Source organism: Natator depressus, chromosome 1 (assembly GCF_965152275.1).
Source record: "Natator depressus isolate rNatDep1 chromosome 1, rNatDep2.hap1, whole genome shotgun sequence".
NCBI classification, from domain to species: domain Eukaryota; kingdom Metazoa; phylum Chordata; order Testudines; family Cheloniidae; genus Natator; species Natator depressus.
In genome coordinates, this window is record NC_134234.1 from 339,044,384 (window position 1) to 339,059,216 (window position 14,833).

Here is a 14,833-nt window from a genome sequence, read left to right on the forward strand (position 1 = left end):
ATTAAGAAAAAGCAGAAAGCAACAGGGAGTGGAAGATGGGAGGGATCAGCAAGCAAAGCTCCCTTATTGAGGTCAGAACATGTAGAGATAAAGTGAGAGAGGCTAAAAGTCAAGTAGAGTTGGACCTTGGAAAGGGAATTAAAACCAAGAGTAAAAGGTTCTACAGCCATATAAATAAGAAGAAAACAAAGAAAGAAGAAGTGGGACTGCTAAACACTGAGGATGGAGTGGAGGTCAAGGATAATCTAGGCATGGCCCAATATCTAAACAAATACTTTGCCTCAGTCTTTAATAAGGCTAAAGAGGCTCTTAGGGATAATGGTAGCATGACAAATGGGAATGAGGATATGGAGGTAGATATTACCACATCTGAGGTAGAAGCGAAACTTGAACAATTTAATGGGACTAAATCGGGGGGCCCAGATAATCTTCATCCAAGAATATTAAAGGAATTGGCACATGAAATTGCAAGCCCATTAGCAAGAATGTTTAATGAATCTGTAAACTCAGGGGCTGTACCGTCTGATTGGAGAATTGCTAACATAGTTCCTATTTTTAAGAAAGGGAAAAAAAGTGATCTGGGTAACTACAGGCCTATTAGTTTGACATCTGTAGTATGCAAGGTCTGGGAAAAAATTTTGAAGGAGAAAGTAGTTAAGGACATTGAGGTCAATGGTAAATGGGACAAAATACAACATGGTTTTACAAAAGGTAGATTGTGCCAAATCAACCTGATCTCCTTCTTTGAGAAAGTAACAGATTTTTTAGACAAGGAAACGCAGTGGATCTAGTTTACCTAGATTTCAGTAAGGCGTTTGATACTGTGCCACATAGAGAATTATTAGTTAAATTGGAAAAGATGGGGATCAATATGAAAATTGAAAGGTGCATAAGGAATTGGTTAACAGGGAGACTACAGCGGGTCCTACTGAAAGGTGAGCTGTCAGGCTGGAGGGAGGTTACCAGTGGAGTTCCTCAGGGATCAGTTTTGGGACCAATCTTATTTAATCTTTTTATTACTGACCTCGGCACAAAAAGTGGGAGTGTGCTAATAAAGTTTGCAGATGATACAAAGCTGGGAGGTATTGCTAATACAGAGTAGGACAGGGATACCCTACAGGAGGATCTGGATGACCTTGTAAACTGGAGTAATAGTAATAGGATGAAATTTAATAGTGAGAAGTATAAGGTTATGCATTTAGGGATTAATAACAAAAATTTTAGTTATAAGCTGGGGACGCATCAATTAGAAATAACGGAGGAGGAGAAGGACCTTGGAGTATTGGTTGATCATAGGATGACTATGAGCCGCCAATGTGATATGGCCGTGAAATGCGGTCTTGGGATGCATCAGGCGAGGTATTTCCAGTAGAGATAAGGAGGTGTTAGTACCGTTATACAAGGCACTGGTGACACCTCACCTGGAATACTGTGTGCAGTTCTGGTCTCCCATGTTTAAGAAGGATGAATCAAACTGGAACAGGTACAGAGAAGGGCTACTAGGATGATCCGAGGAATGGAAAACCTGTCTTATGAAAGGAGACTCAAGGAGCTTGGCTTGTTGAGCCTAACTAAAAGAAGGTTGAGGGGAGATATGATTGCTCTCTATAAATATATCAGAGAGATAAATACCGGAGAGGGAGAGGAATTATTTAAGCTCAGTACCAATGTGGACACAAGAACAAATGGATATAAACTGGTCATTGGGAAGTTTAGACTTGAAATTAGACAAAGGTTTCTAACCATCAGAGGAGTAAGCTTTTGGAATAGCCTTCCAAGGGAAGCAGTGGGGGCAAAAGACCTATCTAGCTTTAAGATTAAACTTGATAAGTTTATGGAGGAGATGGTATGATGGGATAACATGATTTTGGCAATTAATTGATCTTTAAATATTCATGGTAAATAGGCCCAATGGCCTGTGATGGGATGTTAGATGGAGTGGGATCTGAGTTACCCAGGAAAGAATTTTCTGTAGTATCTGGCTGGTGAATCTTGCCCATGTGCTCAGGGTTTAGCTGATCGCCATATTTGGGGTCGGGAAGGAATTTTCCTCCAGGGCAGATTGGAAGAGGCCCTGGAGGTTTTTCGCCTTCCTCTGTAGCATGGGGCACGGGTCACTTGCTGGAGGATTCTCTGCTCTTTGAAGTCTTTAAACCATGATTTGAGGACTTCAAGAGCTCAGACATAGGTGAGAGGTTTGTCACAGGAGTGGGTGGGTGAGATTCTGTGGCCTGCGTTGTGCAGGAGGTCGGACTAGATGATCATAATGGTCCCTTCTGACCTTAGTATCTATTAATTTATTTGTTAGTCTCTAAGGTGCCACAAGTACTCCTTTTCTTTTTACAGATACAGACTAACACGGCTGCTACTCTGAAACAGGTCTACCCTTGTTTGACAGACCTCCCAGGATCACGATCCAAGGTGGCCTGATGACCTAGAGTTTACCATGTATTTTCCATATATGGTCAGCACATTTTGTCTAACAAGTATATGGGGAAAATACACCATCTATAAGACATTACACAAGGCTCACTGGCTCATGGAGCTCTGCTTCTGGATCTTGTCTATTCCCACAACACAGTGGAGGAAAGTCAGACCTCTGTACATTAACCCTGTGTGTTGGAACAACAGGGAGAGAAAATGCCTTCCTCCAGGTCTGTCTGATTGTTAAACAGGCAGATACTCGCATTAGTTTTAAGCACAACATGTAATAGACCTTTGGAACTCATTGCTGCAGGACATTATATTATACACTAAAATAATGATACTTTATTTCCTTTGCAAAGAGCTTTGAGGGCTACGGATGAAAGACAGTGTAGAAGAGCTTGTTGTTGTTGTAATAGCTGAGTGAGTTTTGACAGATTCATAGATTTTAAGACCTGAAAGGACCAGTAGCTCACCTAGTCTGACCTCCTGTGTATCCCAGGCTATTGAAATTCATTCAGTTACCTCTATATTGAGACCAGTAACTTGCCTAGGCTAGCATGCCTTCCAGCGTGTTAAGAAAGGATGAGGCATTTACACGGTAAGCACAGATTCAGTAGTTACACCAGTTATAACTTTCAATCCTCATCCCCCCGGTGCTCACCATCACCTGGAGTCTGGAAGGAATTTCTCTGCATGGAAGTGTATTGCACTCTGAGGTACATTATGGGAAGCTGTATACCTGCTCCTGAAGCATCTAGCATTGGCCACTGTCAGAGGCATGACACTGGGCTCCCCTCCATTGAGCTCCTGCAAATTGCATCCTTTGCCTGCCAGTGTCAATGTCTCTCGCACAGACACCCCTTACTGAGTCCCTGGCGTGTTCCACGATCTGCCTCTTCCCCACTTTCCTGGGTCAGGTGGAGTCCTGCAAATGGAAAAGTAACTGCTGCATAAAGGTCTCCCCCCCCTCCCACCTCCGGTTGCTAAGCAATGGCTGTGCTCTCCAAAGTCACTGATACAGACCCTTGGCTGCGGCATTTCACTGTTTCATTTGCAATTTAAATTCTCTGACAGGCAGAAGCAACCAAGCTGTTCACTTAAGATTGCACAAAGTTGGATTGAAATACAGGGACTATCCAGTGCCTCGAGCCCTTCAGACATTTCTCTTTGATAGTAATGGAGAGTTGGGAAGAGCGAGGAAGGAGGTGGGAGGAGAGAAAGAGACAGGAAGAAAGAGAGGTATATGTGAAAGAGGGATGGGAGGAGACCTGAAGGGAGAATAAGAGAGAGGGGGAAAGGAAGGAAGGGAGCAGAGAGAGAAAAGAGGAGTGAGAATTATTACAACTGAGAAGTTTCCAGTCTGTTTCTGTCCGATCACTGCATTCTCTGTCTGCCAGTGCCTCTCTCTGCCTGGTACTGTTCCTGGGACTGGATCAACTGCACAGTCCATTTAAATGCCCAGCTGCCCTATGTAAATGGCCTGTTTTCAACATCCCCCTCCTGCTAGTGGACGACTGCGTAGGGCTGTTTTCTTGTTCTGCAGTGAAGGCGCATGGCGTCTGCCCTGTTATGGTTTCCTGTTGTCCCCGTGCGCTTACTCCAGCAGGATGGCTCCCCCAAGCTGTCCCTGAGTGCAGCCATGTCTGGGGAATGGCTTACTGTGGTCATGTCTCCCTCTAGTGGTTGGCCCCAGAAATTGTAATAGCCCACTAGTCATAGCTAAGAGAGCTCCTCTGGAGGTCAGCTGGCAGTGGCCTGCGACTGGTGCCAAATGTCCTGGGTTTCATCCTGGCACAGATACAGCCATGGTTTGTTCTCTCGCCATTGACTTGTCCTGTGCCTGCCTATGACTTGTCTTGTGCCTGCCAATGCAGCCGTGCCACTGTAGCACTTGGGGTGGTGACGCTCTAAGCCAACAGGAGAGAGATCTCCCGGCAGCTTACTAACTCCTGCCTCTGCGAGGGGCGGTAGCGACGTGAGTGGGAGAAGCTCTCCCACCAACATAGCGCTGTCCACACTGGCGCGTAGGTCGGTGCAACTGACGTCGCTCAGGAGGGTGGATTATTCACACCGCCTGAGTGACGTTATATCGAAGTAACCTGTAGTGTAGACAAGGTCAAGCTTTCGAGATACACCGAGCTCTTCTTCAAGTCTGGGAAACATATTCAGAGTGTCACAGCTAAATACAAGGTGGAACAGCTTTCTTAACATAAGTAGTTAACACATATTTCAAGGGGCCATTCAAGGTGAAGTGGCCCATTAACTCCAATCACAAGGAGGAAAGAAGAGGAGGGGGAAGGCAGCTGTGGGGGGGGGGTGCTTGTGGGTTATCGATGGTTGTAATAAGCCATAAGCCCATGTCTCTGTTCAGTCCATGATTTTTAGAGTCCAGCAAAGTTATGAATTTAAGCTCCTAGGCTCGTCTTTCGAAAGAGTTATGCAGGTTTCCTTGGAGGATGAGGACTGAGAGGTCAGATACAGAGAGACCGCTTTGTGAAAAGTGCTCGCCCACAGGTGATGCGGTGGTTTTGTCTTTTATCATTTTCCTGTGGGAGTTCATTCGAGAGCGTAGCTATTGTCTAGTTTCACCAACATAGTTGTTATTGGGGCATTTAGTGCACCGGATGAGGTACACATGTTGTGAAAGGCATACGCAGGATCAATGGATCCTGAAAGGTGTGTTGTGATGGGTGTTTGATCATTGTGGCAGTGGCGGTATGTCTGTGGGTTTTGCATCCATTGTTCTAGCAGTGTCTGGTGCTACTTTGATTTGGTGTGTCCTGGTGTGTGGAGAGTTTGCTTCTGATGATGAATTTGGAGAGGCTGGGGGTTGTTTGAAGCCCAAAAGAGGGGGTTCAGGAAAGATTTTTCAGGACGGGGTCCCCATCAAGTATGGGTTGTAGTTGTTTGATGGTACTCTGTGTAGGTTGCAATGTGGGGTGGTAGGTGACAGCTAGGGATGTGTGGTCAGAGGGAGTTTTATTTCTGTACTGAAGCAGGTTCTCTCGGGGTATTTGGGTGGCTCATTCCATGATGTGTTCTGCTTCTCTGGTGGAATGTCCTTGTTTGGTAAAGATGGTTTTGAGTATGTTTAAGTGTATATCCTGGACATTTTCCCCGGGCATATTCTGTGGTATGTGAGTGCCTGCGTGTAGATAACAGATTTCTGGGTGTGTTTGGGGTGGTTACCGGATCTCTGAAGGTAGGTGTGGTGATCTGTGGGGTTTTGTATATAGTTGTCAAAAGGGTTCCTTTGTTGAAGCTGATCATGGTGTCCAGGACGTGGATGCCAGTGTGGAAGTGTTTCAGAGAAAGTTTAATGGCCGGATGATGGTTGTCAAAGTTGTGGTGGAAATCTGTGAGAGAGTTTAAGTCATCTGTCCAGAGGATGAAAATATCCTCGCTGTATCTCAGGTATATCATTGATTTTGTGGTGCATTTGTCCAGAAATTCTTCTTCTAGGTGGCCCATGATGAGGTTGGCATATTGGAGAGCCAGCCTTGGTTGGACAAAGTGTTTGTTGTTGAATGTGAAATTGTTATGGGTGAGGATGAAATGGATGAGTTTGGTGCTGCGTTTGGGGTGGGTATCTCAGGATCATCCATGTCTTTCCCCTTGCCAAGGCAAGCAGGAGCTCTGCTCAGCTAGGCTCAGGTGGGCAGGAGCTGCCTGTGACTCACAGCTCCCTGTCATCTCAGCTCATTTATCCATGCAGTTACGCAGAGAACAAAGCTAAAGTTCACACTCTCCACTGAGGCAGAGAAGGAGCCATTCCCACAAACCCTCCCATTTTGGTTCTTTCCTCTGATTCCGGAGCCAGCCAACCAACCAACCAATACAGAGCTGCTTTTCTGCACTGACACAGGCACTAAGTAGCAGGGCCAAGGCACCGAAGCCATCACACTTCTGGCCAGTAGAGGGAACCCTCCACCGCAGTTTGAAAACACTGCAAGAAAAACAAGGCGGGCAGTCGCAAGCCGCACCTCGCTGACCGAAATCTGGGGGTGTCATTCAGAGCAAGGGCTCCGGCTGCTTTCCAGGCAAGCGGGTGCGAAACATTAACTCCTACCGAAAAATCTCATTAACCATTAGGAGACTGCAGAGCCTCGTCTGCACTACAGTTGCACCGCGCCTCATCCTGCTCTTGCTTAGCTGGGTGCAAATCAGGAGGGACTCCGGTGGCGTTACACGGGGGTGAGTGAGAACAGAATGGGACCCACAGTGATGTGCACTGGTCTCTGGACTCCATGATGTACCGTGGATGTCTATGTACAGCACTCCGTAAAGAGCAACTACACGCATAGTGCCAGAGCAACTGACATGTTAAATAACTCTCTCGGCCCCTCAGTGAGGAAAGGGGTTAACACACCCATTTTACAGAGGAAGAACTGAGACCCACACAGGGGAAGGGACTTGCCCACAGGCACACAGCAGCATTGGCAGGGCTAGAACCCAGGAGGCCTGACGGTTGCACCTTAGTTCTAACTGCTGGACCAACAGCCCCCATGGAGTACCTCTCATTAAAGGGAGATGAAACAGACCGGCAGGGGCTTTCCTAGCAAATCCCCTCTGCCCTGGGGAATACGGACGGTTAATCCAGTCCCACAACTGGAGCCCAGCTTGGCATGTGGGATACTCGCCAAGAGACTGAAGACGCGACCGTTTGGCATGGGATCCACAAGCCGCTGTCCAGCCCCTTGCACTCCTTACTGCCTCCCAAGCCCCCCTGCAGCCGGTATTGCTGCCCTGGAGCCACGGTGCAGGTGGGGTTTTGCCCACTGTGTTAGTCATTGCAAGGAGAACGGCTCTGGGGCAGAAAGGGCGCTAGGAGTCGGTGGCACACGGCAGAGCACATGGAGCTCAGTGCGGGAACAACCCAAGCGTGCCGAGCCTATCAGGCTTTCTCCGAGAGCAACCTCCAGCTCCGCCTCGTGGAGCCCGGCTCACGGAAGCAGTGGATTTGTTGTATGAGGCTCCTACTGCCCCTGTGGGTCTTGATTGAGTTCTCCTGAAGCCCGATCGCTCTTCAAGATTTGGGTCTTTTTATTCTGCGTTTGTACAAATACCCAGCACAGTGGGGTCCTGTGCCAAGACCGGAGTTCCCAGGAACTACCACAATGCAAGCAGTAAACAACACCAGGTCTGCTTTGCCAAAGCACCTCAGTCCTGGCCTGCCATGCCACCCTGGCAGCGCACCACAGTCCGCAGCTGCAGCACCCCTGCTATTCCAGTCCCATGACCCTCACACAGCTCTGCCAGTGCACTTCACTCCTCGCCTGATTTGCAATGCCCACCCACACAGCTCTTCTGACACCCCACAGCCCTGACTCTGCCATTACAGTCCTGGCACCTGCGCAGCTCTGCTGGGGCACTTCAGTCCTGCCCTTACTCATACACCAAGCATCAGCAGGCACGGCCAGCTAGGCAATCACTCTGCAGATGTGCAGAGATGGAGAGGAGAAGGAGGCCAAAGTAATTTTCATTTATGGCCTAAGTAAGGACTGGAATCAAGGGGCCTGAATCCACTCGCCCTCCCGTTAGTGTAAATCAGGAGGAACACCACTGAAATGCGTGAAACCTGCCTGAGAGCAGAATTGAGCCACTGACTCTGGAGGTGAGTAACCAGCCCGCTGCCCCACCCTCCCCTCCCAGGGGTGTTACTTGAAAACGTATCTTAAAATGATTGTTGTATTATGGTCTTTATGCTGCAAATAGGTATAAACTGCGGCAAATTGTCTCTGAACAATACTTCCCACATCAGGTGTCACCATCTGGACTGGGCACTTCATAGCCCCGGCACCTCTGGGCCTGCTGCATCAGTTATGAATGTAAAAACATTGCTTGAGCCCCGGCCCCAGCACCTCTTTCATTGCAAATTAAGCCCTGGTCACCAGCCTCCACTGCTTTGGTGCCAGTGGCAGTTCTGTGGCACAGGCTCCATGCAGCAAGCGGGGACAGTCCCCAGGAGGCTGTCGTTCCCAGAGACGCCCACACAGACTCACACCCCAGACACACGCAAACACTCTGAAAATCCCAGCTGTCCTGGGCCTGTCAGGGCGCTGAGTTCAAGTGAAAGTTACTCAAAAGAACATGGCTGCGCTGCCTTTTCCCCCAGCAGCCAGAGACAGGGCCTCTCCACACCACAATGCATTCTGGGATATGTTCTGAAATCAAGGTAGCGTGAGAGTGAGCGTAACACAATGGTGAAGGTTGTGCACGTCCCGATTCCCTTCCCCCCCCCGCTGTGGCTGGCTCATTAGGGGAGACCTGTTGTTCTTTGTACAAGTACAGTCAATATGAAACAATTACACTGGAGTGAGAGACGATGGTCTCGGGGTATATGGAAGATGGTCTAGTGGATGGGGCACTGGGCTGGGACTCTGGAGACCTGTATTCAGTTGCTGACTTAGACACCCTGTGTGACCTCGGGCAAATCACTTAATCCGCATCAGTGTCCTGGCTATAAAGTGGACATCCTACCTCCCAGGGGTGTTGGGAGGCTAAAACCCATTTATTATCATGTGGTGCTCAGATACTGTGGTGATGGGGGGCTGTATAAGTGCAAAGATGGTGAGGGAAGGAAGCGGGCTGGTCCCAGATTTTGTCGTATCCTTGCTCTGATGGGGGAGAGACTGACACCAGACCTGCTTGTCATGCTCCAGTGGGCGTAACTGGGTGGCTACATGCACGTGGGACTCCGCACTGCAGAAGGATGTTTGTACTGGGGCATCTGTCAGACTTCTAGATGTGCCCACTCGATCTTCCCAGGGCATTTCCTGGGTGCTGTGCTCTCTGCTTTCTTCGGGACACAATTTTTGTGTGAACGGATTCCAGGCCTGTCTGCCCTGGGAGTTCACCTGATTCCAGGTGTCAGCGCAGCTGCTGCAGTGCATGCCTCTCGTGCAGACAAGCAAAGCTGCTATAGCGCGGCTCACGCACTCCTGCTTGAAACCAGCATGAGCTGCATCCGTTCACGCTGAGCTTTCAGTGGCTTTGCCTGTCTATGCAAGGGGTTTGGCCCTGATGCATCTGAAATCTCCAGTGGAGGCCAGGCCTTCACATGGCCAAAGCTGCCAGATTTACGGCCCCGGAGCTTGAATCCCTCCGTTCACCTACAGAACAGGTACATCACAGGCTTGTTCCCCCCACCCTCAACTGCCCCAATCCTAACCTGCAAGGGCCCTTTCTGGGGGAAGGCCTGGAGGAGTGACCTCTAATGGCATTATAGTCCCATTCAGTCATTGTCCTGTGTCCTGAGACAACCTACAAAGGAGCCAGTGAGTCCTGGTTGATTTTGCAAAGAGCAGGCCAGAGATCCACCCCCAAACTCTTTCCACACAGGTCAGCTGCTTGTAGCAACTTTCAGGCACTGGGTTGGATCGGAGCCAGCAGCCTAGGGTTGCGAGGCTCCTGTATCTTATTACCCAGCCCTGGCTGTGTGTTGTAGCTGACAGCAGGACCCTGGCCTCTTCTCTGAATTCTCAGCTTTCCTATGAAAACAAACCGGCTACTGAGGTGCAGCGAATTGATTCTCAACGCTGTAACGGAGTTACAAGCCTGAAATGTTACCTCTCCCCCTTTCATCTTCTCTCTCTTCCCTAAGTTCCCTGCATTGCAAAGAGAGGATCCCCCCGCCCTTCACTGCACCTGGCATCACTTTCAACCAGGCAAGTTCTGACCAGCAGAGCCATCGGCCATGCTGCATGTTGTTAAGTGAGCTGCAATTACACATCTGCCGTGGCAGCTTATCATCAGTGCCCATCGCCTGAGCAGTAAGGATGGCTTCTCATTCCAGGGCTTTACGCTCCCTCCCCCGGCCGTTCCATCTAAAGGTAATCAAAGTAATTTTTATTGGGCGGGGAGCATGAAAGGAATCCGTGCAGGGCGGCGACTGGGATATTTTGTAGGAGGAACATGCTAGGTGGGCTCCTACGGCTGACTCAAGAGGAACATGCCAGCCTCTCAGAGGCTGCCTTTCTCTCCATGACCCACTGCAATGGCTGCAGAGATGCACGGAGCCCAAGGTGAAAGGCAGGAGTCGGGGGTTGAGCGGACGCGGGATGAGACCAAGTCTTCCCGTCTTGTATGATGCAAATGTGGATCGAATCACACAGGCCTCCCAGCCACAAAGATGGCTCCTCTATTAGGGGAGCAGAGACAACCGATATGGTGTTCTCCCTTGGACAAGGCAAAGGCAAGATCAAGGGAGGGATAGAGGCTAGGTCCCCTGGAAAGCATGCTGCTCTCTGAATTGTGCATATGGCATCGACACACCAAGTGATGGGGGGTGCGGGGTTAGGTAGATACAGGCATGTACAAAAGACCACTGGGGGAGGGGAGGGGTGCACCGGACCTGCCTAATGAGGGATGCTGCAGGATTGGATTGAGCTGCACCGGCAGCTGCCTGCAAACAGCCACAAGTGGTCAGGGCCTGGGCTTTACATTTCATCCAGCACTGCAGTGAGTGCCAGCGCCAGGACCTCTGTAATGAGGTCCCTACTGAGCCCCCAGTACCGCTCCCCACTGCACCATGCTCCTGTCCAAGCCCTTGCTGGGCTCTGATTAACTTGTGAGGTCTGTCAGCGCCACAGCCCCAGGCTGGCCTGCCGTGGCTTATAGCAGAAGGTAGCTCTTGCTCACCTCTCTGATCTAAGAGTTTGACATTCAGCAGCAGACAATGAGAGCCAGAGGTCGAATATTTGGAGGACCAGCAGGGTACACGGCATCAGCAGACGGGTTCCGCTGTGAAGGAGTGAGCTGCACTGTCCGCAGTCACAGCGGTGAACTCCAGGCTTAGCCGGAGTCCTGGATCATTAAACGAGCGTAGGGCATTTTAGGCAGAACATTGGGGGCAGGCCCTGGGATCTCCAGAGGAGAGGCAGGGCGGCTATTCCAGTCTCCAGCACTGGAACAGAGTAATGTTCACGTGAGTCTGAGCCAGAGCCCAGTGACGACGCCTTCTGACTTCAGCATGCTTTGGATTGGGTCTTGTAAACACAACGGTGTGGTGGGCACTTTTCATTCCACCCCAGCTCCTCAAAGGTATTTAGGTACCTAATTACCTTTGAACATCTTGGCCTCAGTGCTGAAGGAGCTTGCAAGACCTGCTTTGTTCTGTATCGAGTCCAAACAATTACATGAGAAGCTCACCCCTTAAACACACAGTCCCAAATACCAGAGATTCAGCCATGGGGGAATTCCACTGAATGCAGTGAGGTTACATGAGGGATGAACGTGACCCTTCCCAACATGTGTCCATTTGACTCTGTGGAACGTACCTGTACCTGCCTAGCTACGGACTTTACTGTCACCAGCAGAGATGGGACCTGGGACCTTCAGCATCAAAAAGCACAAATCTGCTGCTGAAGGAACTAACTGCGTACCGGCCAGCCCACACAGTATTCTCTGCTCTGCCATCTCAGTGCCTCCATGCCGCACCTCACGCAGCTCTGCCTTTGCTCCTCAGCCCTGATCTGCAGAACATGCCCCCCCAGGTCTGAACCTGCACCCAGTTCCACCAGGTCTGTATCTGGCCCTGGCTGGGGGAGAGCAGCAAACTCATTTTCGCTCGACCCAATCTGAATGTTTACACCAGCTCTGTAAACTGGCCCCGTTGTAGTGCACTGATCCTGTTGGCTGGGCCCAAAGGGAGGATAAGGGACCTATTTGTAGGATCTACTAGTCATCATTTCCTTTACCTCATGGCAGAAACACTTCTTTTTGGAGCTGCAGGTGCTAAGCCCAGCTCCTCAGGTGTTTTTGCAACTCATACTGTGGCTGTGCATGCAGCTCCCGGCCTCAGACACTAACACACATACATACACCTCACGCCAAAGTCCCCAGTCCCCCTGAAACGTTCCCTTCATACAGCAACTAGGTCTCTTAAGGTGGTAGAACAGACCTGTCTCAAATAAATTAGGGGCAGAATTGACCTGATCCCCATGTCTAACGGGATCCAACAGTTTAAGGCTCAGCTCCTGTAAGTGTGTGATAAATGGGCTCTGCCTTAAAATAAATAAATAAATCAAGAGACACCGTAGGCGATCAAGCTGCCTAGGTTATTCCCGCATTACTCAGTCATCTCAAGGAGAGAGCCGCTATCTGCCGGCAGCTGGCTGAATCATCAGCTTCATAATGCCGCTTGGAATGAATACAGATGCTTTGGAATTGCCTCGCGCCCGCCACAATAAAGACAGCGAAAGCGGCTTTGCTATCTCCAGAATGGTGACTGACAAATTCAATCTAAAAAGCAACCCCAAAAGCACTCCTGGCAAAGTATGAAAGGGGAATTAGAGGTGGCAAGAACCGCTGGGCCCGCTGCAATCGCGCTCTCACTGGGAAAGGGATGACTATGCCCAGACTGGCTCACAGGCTTTGTTCCTTTAATGAGTGTTCATTCATCTCAGCCTGTTGTTTGGTGATTTGGTTTCTCTCAGAGCCGGAGTAGCCTGGAGAAAGGAGATGCGTATGGCGTGGGCCATGGAGTAACGGTGCTCTCCATCTGGGGACAGGCCTGTCACAAGGGGCTCACAGAGTTTTAAACCATCCCAGGTTGAGCGTGTGGTGTGTGATGGATTTGTCAGACTGTCTTGCTCCTCTCTGGGACGCAGTGGGGGCAGTAGATGCAGCGTTGGGAGGTCCCATAATGTGCGTATGTGTGTGTGACAGACAGATCATGCAGCCCTTTAGAGCCACGTTTTTGGGGGGCCAGAATTTCAAACGAGTACATCTGCCATGTAGGCACACAAAATAAATGGCCAGGTTTCCCCCATCGGTTGCTGAGCAGTTCTGAAGATCCAGCCACGAGTGTCACAGAAGGAGCTGAGCACTTTCGAAAATGTGGCCCCTCCCGGCTGAGCTGCAGAGAGGTGACAAAATCTTCTGCAAGCACTGATGCAACCCAGTGTGTGTTATGGCTCCCCGCCTGTGCTCAGTGCAGAGAGGACAGGAGTCTGTTACAGCCCGCAGCTCAGGAGCCTTGGCAGCCTTGTAGCAGCTCACCCATCTTAGCTCTGGAGATCCTGGATTCAATCGCTGGGTTGTTAGCCAACGTAGCGGCCATCACAAGGGTCTCCTTTAGTTCAAGTGGCAGAGAGCTGTGGTTTTAGAGCTTGACAGTCCAGGGTTCTAGTCTGACCTCCCCAGGCACATTTGTGTGTGATTGACTTAATAACTGGGTCTGTCATCTGCAGCACGTGGATTTTGTTACCCAACTGGGATAACTCTTATGCTTAGTTTCTTCCCACCCACCCACCCACATCCTCTCTCCTCTCCATCCCCTTCCCTACACCTGCTCTCTTTCCCCCTCACAGAAGAGGTATGGCAGATCATCTCTCAGACTCCCTTCTATCCCCACTCCTCGTGGTGGTGAGGAGGTGGTGACTGATCCCAGCAGGGGCCAGCATAGTGCCCACACTGGTCTTTGCTCTTCCAGCTCTGCCTTAAATCACAGCAGTAGTGGGAGACCAAACAGCTCTGTGTTCGACTTAAGAACGTCTTGCAGACTGATGCCTGATTTCATGGGTCCCAGAAGCCGCTTATAGGCAGAAGACACCTAGTATAGGCAGAAGTTTATTGGATGCATTGTGACAGTGGGGTGGCTCTGTGGATCAATTCATCACAGATACACACGTTTCACAGTATTCAGCCTTGCGGCTCTGGCTTCAATGGAACGGCTAAGGCATCCCTGGGCCGCTGTCCTCTGCTATATGGAATCAGAACTGTGCAATGGTCCCCAAATTGCTAACAGCTCCTGGAGATCCTCCTTTCTCCTGAGGAGGTAAGGACGGAGATTTCAGAGGAAGAGGATCTAGGTTTCATCCTCAGGGTGGCTGGGAAGTTCTGATGGCTGCAGCACAAGGCGTTGTGACAACAGTGATGTCCTAGCTGGCCGGGGATTTGTTACAATATGGTGGAAAGTCACGTTTGTCCCCAGCACAAGAACAAACAGGACCTTCGTTCCGCGGTAGCAGATGCTTTGGGTGGGAGGGAGCCCAAGAGTTTGGCAGTTAGGAGAGTTCTGAGCACTTGCCATAGGCTGGGAGGGGGTGTGGAGGGGAAGGTTTGGCAGTGAACAGGAGCGGGAGCAGCCCCTGTTCACTGGATGGGAAAGAGGAGCTAGCGTCTCATTGCTAGGCGACTGGTTTCTAGGCGGCAGAAATCACTCTGATCTGCACAAATAAACAGCACTTGCTAAGAGCTGAGGCCCTGCCCTGGCCCTTTAAGGATGGGCAGGAGCTGTTGCCTAGCAATGGGATGCTACTTCTCCTCCCTCATCTCTGCGCCAAGAGGCTCACCTGATGGCTCAGCATCTGGCCTGACTGCATCAGGCTCAGCTGAATACCTGAGTCTACCCTGGGACTAGGGAAACGAGTGCTGGGGAACAGTGAGGACCAGACTGGTCTCG